The 9,704-nt window shown below is 42.9% G+C and overlaps 1 non-coding gene across 1 annotated transcript; it reads right to left on the minus strand.

Moving 5' to 3' along the window:
* Positions 1-207: 207 nt before the first annotated feature.
* TRNAR-CCG (transfer RNA arginine (anticodon CCG)) lies at positions 208-280 on the minus strand. Its single transcript has one exon. It is a non-coding gene; the product is annotated as a tRNA-Arg (tRNA).
* Between the last annotated feature and the right edge of the window lie 9,424 nt (positions 281-9,704).

A 9,704-nucleotide genomic window follows, 5' to 3' on the forward strand; every position in this document is an offset into this window, starting at 1 on the left:
AGCAGGGCAACACTTAGGCTATGGGAACACCTGAAGCTCTTTGGCACTGCCTAAATTAGCCAAAAGGATAAAGATAATCCAAATAACAGTCTGCATAGATCCTTTTTGGAGAAAAATTAGATAATCTTCCTAGTTATACTGTATAACATATGCAGTATAACTGTCATTAGAACACAATAGAAAACTAGACCTTTACAATGATCCATGCGACCCAGGTGGGACTTGAACCCACAATCCCCAGCTCCGGAGGCTGATGCCTTGTCCATTAGGCCACTGGGCCAGGTAAGCAGTGCTCTCTGTTATGCAGGAATGAGGTATGCAAAGACTGCTGGTGCCCATTCTCCTAAAATGTGGGAAAGTTGAAGAAGATGCAATGGGGAACATGGAGCACTCGTTCACCACATGGAAAGAGTCAAGAAGTCATGAAAGATAAAGGGCAATATGGATAACGCTCCAGCCCCTGCAACTAAGGGGTCAGTCCCCTGCAGTTGAGACCTGTGAAAATTCTAAAACACACACCATCACAGCAATATATTCCTCTACAGATGTGAGAGTGATAAGGAGATGACAAGTCCTACAGTCTTAATGATGAGCCACAGGACTTCTTACATTGAAATGTAAGATAATTTGCAAGACTACAATGGGCAGCATCTAGAATCCCAAAGTAGCTGTCATTTCATGACTCCATATGTTTTGTCTTAATTCACCTTCTAACCATCAAAATAGAACTACATGTACCCCGAGTGCACTGTCACGCCTGTAAAGTGCATGTGAAAGTGTCACATGGGAGAAATCTCTCCTCAGAGAGGTGACCATGGTGACCATGGAACAAATGGATGGGGGCTCTCTTAATGACAAACTGGGATCTCTGAGCGGACAGAAGGAATCTGTCTGACGGGAGGATGGTGAGCTCTGTATTCAAGCATCGCACCTCTCTAAAAGAAGGGTGATGAACTCAAAATTCAGGATCAGAAGCTTTCTGAAAGTTGGATGATGGCCTCCTCCCTTCAATGGCAAACTGATGGAAGGAAGTGTCCTGTGACCTTACTGAAGGTAGCTCTCTAGAGACCATGGTGACCTTAGAAAGAGTTCTATGAAGGCATGCTGCTGACCTCTGACCTAATGGAAGACAGCTATCTGGAGAGTTGATAATAGCTTCCTAGACTCCTTAATAGTAGCTCTCTGAGTAGAGGATGGTGATCTGTGAATAAAATGGATGAGGTTTCTGGGAAGAAAGCCTATGAAATGTCAAGTCAAGGAATGCAAGTGTCAGGAGAGAGTAGAGTAATCTCTCAACTTACAGTAAGCAGCCTTATGAAGAGAAAAGGTTTACACCTCTGCTCAAGGAAAGCTGCTGAGTCTGAGGGAGGGGGCTCTACAGAAAGATGCTTTTGAAATGTGAACTTAAAGGAAGAACTCTCAGGGCAGTGTATAGTTTCCCTGATCTTATTCCAATTTCTGGCGGAGATGCCAATGGATTCTGATTGGAAGTGTCCTTTACCTAGCAAGAGGATGATTATTTCTGCTCCTGTGATGTGTTCCCTTTTGCTATGACAGATCACATATTTGTGATCTGATGATGAGAGTCTTGTAATTTCCCTTGCACTGGAGATTGCCAGTTTGTAACTCACTCTACTCATGATGGCGGGTGATACCCAACAGCAACAGGGTCTGAAAAGAAAGGAAGACCATCTTAGGGGCCAAAGGGGTTATCAGCAGACCTTGGAGACTGTTTAACAAGACACAGGCTTCATCTTTATTCTCTTTCATTGAACACTTCTTTGAGAGTTGGCAACAGAAACATTTCTGGAGACAATGCAGGACAACTCTTAGAAGATACCCTGTACTGCTGGAGGACTTTCAGAGGAAGATGATATTCAGGGATGACAAACAGGAGGGTAAGCTAAACAATTTTCAGGTACCTGCAGCTCACCTCCAGAACGATAGAGGTGACTCATATGTCAGATTGCCTTGTATCTTTCTGGAGACAATTACATGAACTTCGTATTTATGTAAATCTGGACCCCATCATAAGCTCAATATGACAAATTCCTCAATAAGATGAGCCCAATTCACCGAGGTGGGACTTAAACCCACAATTGATAGTTTTGGAGGCTGATCCTTTATCCATTAGGCCACTGGGTCATGAGAAGAAAATATGCTAGTGGGAGAAAAATAGTCTCTGAAGAAAGCAACTATTTTGACATAGACTGCCGAGACCCTTAAGAAACTCAAAAGTATGTGTGAACTGCACAATGACCACATCCAAAGTTTCAATATGCCAATTGGGCAGTCTTCAAACAAGGCAGGAGTCAGAAGCCTGCAACAGAGATAAAATGAAATAGGAAAACACTTTAGGTCCTTGCATCAACTTTATTGCTTTTAGGTTAGAGGGTGTAGAGCACGGTGTCTGCCCTGCCACCTGACTATTAAGCCATGGGGAAACTAACATGGAAATGATAGATAGTCTTAGTAGAATGCAGGAGGTGGCAATGAGATTCACACATTTTAAACCATGTGTGATTTTATGATGCCCTGTTCTTTTTTAAATTTACCATTATAATGTTGAAAGGTGTTCACTTACCAGGGTGGAATATACCACCAGTAAACACTCAATATTAAGGGTCACGCAAAATAACTTTCTCTTTAAGAGTTAGGACGGTGACATTTGAACATACGGGTGGCACATTTTTGCAGGGACGGTTGTGACCTCTGAACTCAGTGAAGAAGTCTGGATAAGGGGGCATGGTGACCTCTCTATTGGAGAGTAGAATCTCTTTGAATAAAGGATGTGAAGCAAAAGGGCAGTCATCTCTCTGATTACTGGATGGGGCCCCTGTATTCAAGGGAAGTCATCTCTTTGATGGCTGAATGGAGCCATTGGATTCAAGGGAATTCAGCTCTCTGATGACTGGACGGGGCCTCTAGAATCAGGGGACGTCAGTTCTCTGATGACTGGATGGGGCCTCTGGATTCTAGGGAAGTCAGCTGTCTGACGACTGGATGCTGCCCTCTGGATTGTTCTGATGCAGCTTTCCTGCCAAGCAGAGTTGTGCGATATTGTATCTCTTTTCCTATGCAGAATGTATTAAATTTCATGAAGATTCTTTGATATTACACAAAATAACAATGTCAGAGGGAAATGTAGTTTGCCTGCATCTTGTGTGACATTTCTTTAGCAGGCCCACTCCTCTCGTGAAAACAACTCTCCTAGACCAGCAGTAGCAGAGCATGTCTTTTGGCGAAACATTTTCTTTGTGAACTACTCTCCCTCAGATATTGTGAGACTTCTTCTGCAAACTGCATCATCGCTTAAAAATATTAAACTTAACTGACTCAGGTGAAATTTCAAGAAGACTATAGAATCACGCAAAATTATAGAATTTTAGAGGCATAATAAAAATTTTGCCCAGGTCCAGTGGCAGAGGCTCATGGAATTTCCATGAACTGATTTGTCGAAGGTTCCCAGATCAATATAGAGACTGGGCGCAGCTCATTCAGGAGGTTTATGAGAGCAATAATGTACCTGACCAGTGTCCTTATAAAAAATGATGTAGATCAATTATCTGCTACCCTCCTTTGCCTTACAGAATTGCACTGGGATATCCCTATGTATTTCCACAGCCAATGCTGAAGATTCTACTGCTGGGCATTAATGATTTAATTTGCTGACATTTTAATGAGTAAATAAGATCATTATTTTTTAAATATTTTGCACAGGCATTCACTCCAGCCAAGTGCTGTAGACTTGTGGAGAGAGCACAGTGAACACTCAAATTTCTGGACAGAAGAAATTCACCTTTGATGGGATGCCAAAATATAAGCAAGGTGATTATTTGGAGAGAATGTGATGGCTTCTGAATCTTTAGGAAGCTCCCTATGCAGATTGGATGGGTTACCACTGAATATAACGAGGTTGTCCGCAGACATGTCGGCACCTTTTGAATGCATGGAAGCAAGCTTTCTGAATGGAGAAGTAAAATGGTTAAGGTGAAGAAGTTCACCATCTAACAACAGAACAGTGTCTTCTGCTGTGCTATGTCTGCTCTTTTGCTTGAAAAGATCACATATTTATTATCTGCTGAGGAGACAAACACACAGTCCTGAGCTCAAAAATGTTCCCACCCACAGCCTCCAACATATTTCATTTTCTGTAACTATGAAAAGCAGTTCTACTGAGAAAGTCTCAATGCAGCTACAGGCACAAGGGGCCTCGCAAAGAGGACTGAGCAGTATAAAGACCACATGCAGTTTTCAGAGACCTTGGAACCTTCATAACAATCTGCTGTCACGGTTTACACTTGGCTTACCGTCGAAGTTGATGAGAGTTGGGGAACGACCCCGGTTCCGGCAGGTTTTGCTCTGGCCGAGGTAGGGGCGACCCCTTCCGGTAGCCACGGTGCTGTTTGACAATAGCAAGCCACTACAGTCCGTGCCCTCCAGAAGGAGTCCCAGAGGAAAAACCCCAAAAGGGTAAAAAACCTCCAACAGGAACTCCCTGAAACAGAAGGAGGACACAAGGACGTTAGAACTGAAGATCCGAGAGTACAGGAATACTGGAGACGAAGATAGATCAAGAAATACTGGCTCCACAAGAGGAAACCAGCCGGAGCGTGACTACCACCAAAGGAGTGTTGCAACGCAATGAGAAAGAAGCTACAGTCCCCTTCTATACCCATAGACAGGAAGTGAAAAACAGGAAGTAGAAATACCACCATCTTGGATTGGGGAAATGATCATGTTAAATGATAGGGAACATGTGCCTAGAAAAGGAAAACAATGCATGCAGGGAAGAGGGGGTGTGAACAGCATGCTGGGAAAGCAGGAAGCATGCATAAAAAGAAATCATGTGCATGCAATCGGCTTTTGCCCTTATGACCGGTAAGTAAGTGCCAAGAGGGTTTCTTCATGTAAATGCTTATATAAATGCACCTCTAGAATGTTAAGCACACTAAATGCGCTATACGCGGCAGGTTCGAGACCCGACTCGGAGTCTCTTCCCCTGCCGCGTCTGCCTTTGATGTTTTAGGCAGACGAAGGGAGCGCGGCGAGTGCCACGACCCCTAACCTGAGTAGGATCTCATATGCTTCTGAAGATACTTAAACACAGTTCTAGAAGGAGACTCCATAGCGTGGAGGCAATCTTTGAGGTCAAAACTTTTCATTGATGGGGAGGAGCAGGGCAACACTTAGGCTATGGGAACACCTGAAGCTCTTTGGCACTGCCTAAATTAGCCAAAAGGATAAAGATAATTCAAATAACAGTCTGCATAGATCCTTTTTGGAGAAAAATTAGATAATCTTCCTAGTTATACTGTATGACATATGCAGTATAACTGTCATTAGAACACAATAGAAAACTAGACCTTTACAATGATCCATGCAACCCAGGTGGGACTTGAACCCACAGTCCCCAGCTCCGGGGGCTGATGCCTTGTCCATTAGGCCACTGGTCCAGGTAAGCAGTGCTCTCTGTTATGCAGGAATGAGGTATGCAAAGACTGTTGGTGCCCATTCTCCTAAAATGTGGGAAAGTTGAAGAAGATGCAATGGGGAACATGGAGCACTCGTTCACCACATGGAAAGAGTCAAGAAGTCATGAAAGATAAAGGGCAATATGGATAATGCTCCAGCCCCTGCAACTAAGGGGTCTGTCCCCTGCAGTTGAGACCTGTGAAAATTCTAAAACACACACCATCACAGCAATATATTCCTCTACAGATGTGAGAGTGATAAGGAGATGACAAGCCCTACAGTCTTAATGGTGACCCACAGGACTTCTTACACTGAAATGTAAGATAATTTGCAAGATTACAATGGGCAGCATCTAGAATCCCAAAGTAGCTGTCATTTCATGACTCCATATGTTTTGTCTTAATTCCCCTTCTAACCATCAAAATAGAACTACATGTACCCCGAGTGCACTGTCACCCCTGTAAAGTGCATGTGAAAGTGTCACATGGGAGAAATCTCTCCTCAGAGAGGTGACCATGGTGACCATGGAACAAATGGATGGGGGCTCTCTTAATGACAAACTGGGATCTCTGAGCGGACAGAAGGAATCTGTCTGAAGGGAGGATGGTGAGCTCTGTATTCAAGCATCGCACCTCTCTGAAAGAAGGGTGATGAACTCAAAATTCAGGATCAGAAGCTTTCTGAAAGTTGGATGATGGCCTCCTCCCTTCAATGGCAAACTGATGGAAGGAAGTGTCCTGTGACCTTACTGAAGGAAGCTCTATAGAGACCATGGTGACCTTAGAAAGAGTTCTATGAAGGCATGCTGCTGACCTCTGACCTAATGGAAGACAGCTATCTGGAGAGTTGATAATAGCTTCCTAGACTCATTAATAGTAGCTCTCTGAGGAGAGGATGGTGATCTGTGAATAAAATGGATGAGGTTTCCGGGAAGAAAGCCTATGAAATCTCAAGTCAAGGAATGCAAGTGTCAGGAGAGAGTAGAGTAATCTCTCAACTTACAGTAAGCAGCCTTATGAAGAGAAAAGGTTTACACCTCTGCTCAAGGAAAGCTGCTGAGTCTGAGGGAGGGGGCTCTACAGAAAGATGCTTTTGAAATGTCAACTTAAAGGAAGAACTCTCAGGGCAGTGTATAGTTTCCCTGATCTTATTCCAATTTTTGGCAGGGATGCCAATAGATTCTGATTGGAAGTGTCCTTTACCTAGCAAGAGGATGATTAATTCTGCTCCTGTGATGTGTTCCCTTTTGCTATGACAGATCACATATTTGTGATCTGATGATGAGAGTCTTGTAATTTCCCTTGCACTGGAGATTGCCAGTTTGTCACTCACTCTACTCATGATGGCGGGTGATACCCAACAGCAACAGGGCCTGCAAAGAAAGGAAGACCATCTTAGGGGCCAAAGGGGTTATCAGCAGACCTTGGGGACTGTTTAACAATACACAGGCTTTATCTTTATTCTCTTTCATTGGACACTTCTTTGTGAGTTGGCAACAGAAACATTTCTGGAGACAATGCAGGACAACTCTTAGAAGATACCCTGTACTGCTGGAGGACTTTCAGAGGAAGATGATATTCAGGGATGACAAACAGGAGGGTAAGCTAAACAATATTCAGGTACCTGCAGCTCACCTCCAGAAGGATAGAGGTGACTCATATGCCAGATTGCCTTGTATCTTTCTGGAGACAATTACATGAATTTCGTATTTATGTAAATCTGGATTCCATCATAAGCTCAATATGACAAATTCCTAAATAAGATGAGCCCAATTGACCGAGGTGGGACTTAAACCCACAATTGATAGTTCTGGAGGCTGATCCTTTATCCATTAGGCCACTGGGTCATAAGATGAAAATATGCTAGTGGGAGAAAAATAGTCTCTGAAGAAAGCAACTATTTTGACATAGTCTGCCGAGACCCTTAAGAAACTCAAAAGTATGTGTGAACTGCACAATGACCACATCCACAGTTTCAATATGCCAATTGGGCAGACTTCAAACAAGGCAGGAGTCAGAAGCCTGCAACAGAGATATAATGACATAGGAAAACACTTTAGGTCCTTGCATCAACTTTATTGCTTCTAGGTTAGAGGGTGTAGAGCACGGTGTCTGCCCTGCACCCTGAATAAAAAGCCATGGGGAAACTAACATGGAAATGATAGATAGTCTTAGTAGAATGCGGGAGGTGGCAATGAGATTCACACATTTTAAACCATGTGTGATTTCATGATGCCCTGTTCTTTTTTAAATTTACCATTATAATGTTGAAAGGTGTTCACTTACCAGGGTGGAGTATACCACCAGTAAACACTCAATATTAAGGGTCAAGCAAAATAACTTTCTCTTTAAGAGTTAGGACGGTGACATTTGAACATACGGGTGGCAAATTTTTGCAGGGACGGTTGTGACCTCTGAACTCAGTGAAGCAGTCTGGATAAGGGGGCATGGTGACCTCTCTATTGGAGAGTAGAATCTCTCTGAATAAAGGATGTGAAGCAAAAGGGCAGTCATCTCTCTGATTACTGGATGGGGCCCCTGTATTCAAGGGAAGTCATCTCTTTGATGGCTGAATGGAGCCATTGGATTCAAGGAATTCAGATCTCTGATGACTGGACGGGGTCTCTGGATTCTAGGGAAGTCAGCTGTCTGACGACTGGATGCTGCCCTCTGGATTGTTCTGATGCAGCTTTCCTGCCAAGCAGAGTTGTGCGATATTGTATCTCTTTTCCTATGCAGAATTTATTAAATTTCATAAAGATTCTTTGACATTACACAAAATAACAATGTCAGAGGGAAATGTAGTTTGCCTGCATCGTGTGTGACATTTCTTTAGCAGGCCCACTCCTCTCGTGAAAACAACTCCCCTAGACCAGCAGTAGCAGAGCATATCTTTTGGCGAAACATTTTCTTTGTGAACTACTCTACCTCAGATATTGTGAGACTTCTTCTGCAAACTGCATCATCGCTTAAAAATGTTAAACTTAACTGACTCAGGTGAAATTTCAAGAAGACTATAGAATAACGCAAAATTATAGAATTTTAGAGGCATAATTAAAATTTTGCCCAGGTCCAGTGGCAGAGGCTCGTGGAATTTCCATGAACTGATTTGTCAAAGGTTCCCAGATGAATCTAGAGACTGGGCGCAGCTCATTCAGGAGGTTTATGAGAGCAATAATGTACCTGACCAGTGTCCTTATAAAAAATTATGTAGATCAATTATCTGCTACCCTCCTTTGCCTTACAGAATTGCACTGGGATATCCCTATGTATTTGCACAGCCAATGCTGAAGATTCTACTGCTGGGCATTAATGATTTAATTTGCTGACATTTTAATGAGTAAATAAGATCATTATTTTTAAAATATTTTGCACAGGCATTCTCTCCAGTCAAGTGCTGTAGACTTGTGGAGAGAGCACAGTGAACACTCAAATTTCTGGACAGAAGAAATTCACCTTTGTTGGGATGCCAAAATATAAGGGAGGTGATTATTTGGAGAGAATGTGATGGCTTCTGAATCTTTAGGAAGCTCCCTGTGCAGAGTGGATGGGTTACCACTGAATATAACAAGGTTATCCGCAAACATGTCGGCACCTTTTGAATGCATGGAAGCAAGCTTTCTGAATGGAGAAGTAAAATGGTTAAGGTGAAGAAGTTCACCATCTAACAACAGAACAATGTCTTCTGCGGTGCTATGTCTGCTCTTTTGCTTGAAAAGATCACATATTTATTTTCTGCTGAGGAGACAAACACACAGTCCTGAGCTCAAAAATGTTCCCACCCACAGCCTCCAACATGTTTCATTTTCTGTAACTATGAAAAGCAGTTCTACTACGAAAGTCTCAATGCAGCTACAGGCACAAGGGGCCTCGCAAAGAGGACTGAGCAGTATAAAGACCACATGCAGTTTTCAGAGACCTTGGAACCTTCATAACAATCTGGAGGTTTAATGTCCACTATCATTATAGTAGGCTCTCATATGCTTCTGGAGATCCTTTAACACAGTTCTTGAAGGAGACTCCATAGCGTGGAGGCAATCTTTGAGGTCAAAACCTTTCATTGATGGGGAGGAGCAGGGCAACACTTAGGCTATGGGAACACCTGAAGCTCTTTGGCACTGCCTAAATCAACCAAAAGGATAAAGATAATTCAAATAACAGTCAGCATAGATCCTTTTTGGAGAAAAATTAGATAATCTTCCTAGTTATACTGGATAACATATGCAGTAT

This window comes from Pleurodeles waltl, chromosome 6, assembly GCF_031143425.1.
Source record: "Pleurodeles waltl isolate 20211129_DDA chromosome 6, aPleWal1.hap1.20221129, whole genome shotgun sequence".
In the NCBI taxonomy this organism is placed as follows: Eukaryota; Metazoa; Chordata; class Amphibia; order Caudata; family Salamandridae; genus Pleurodeles; species Pleurodeles waltl.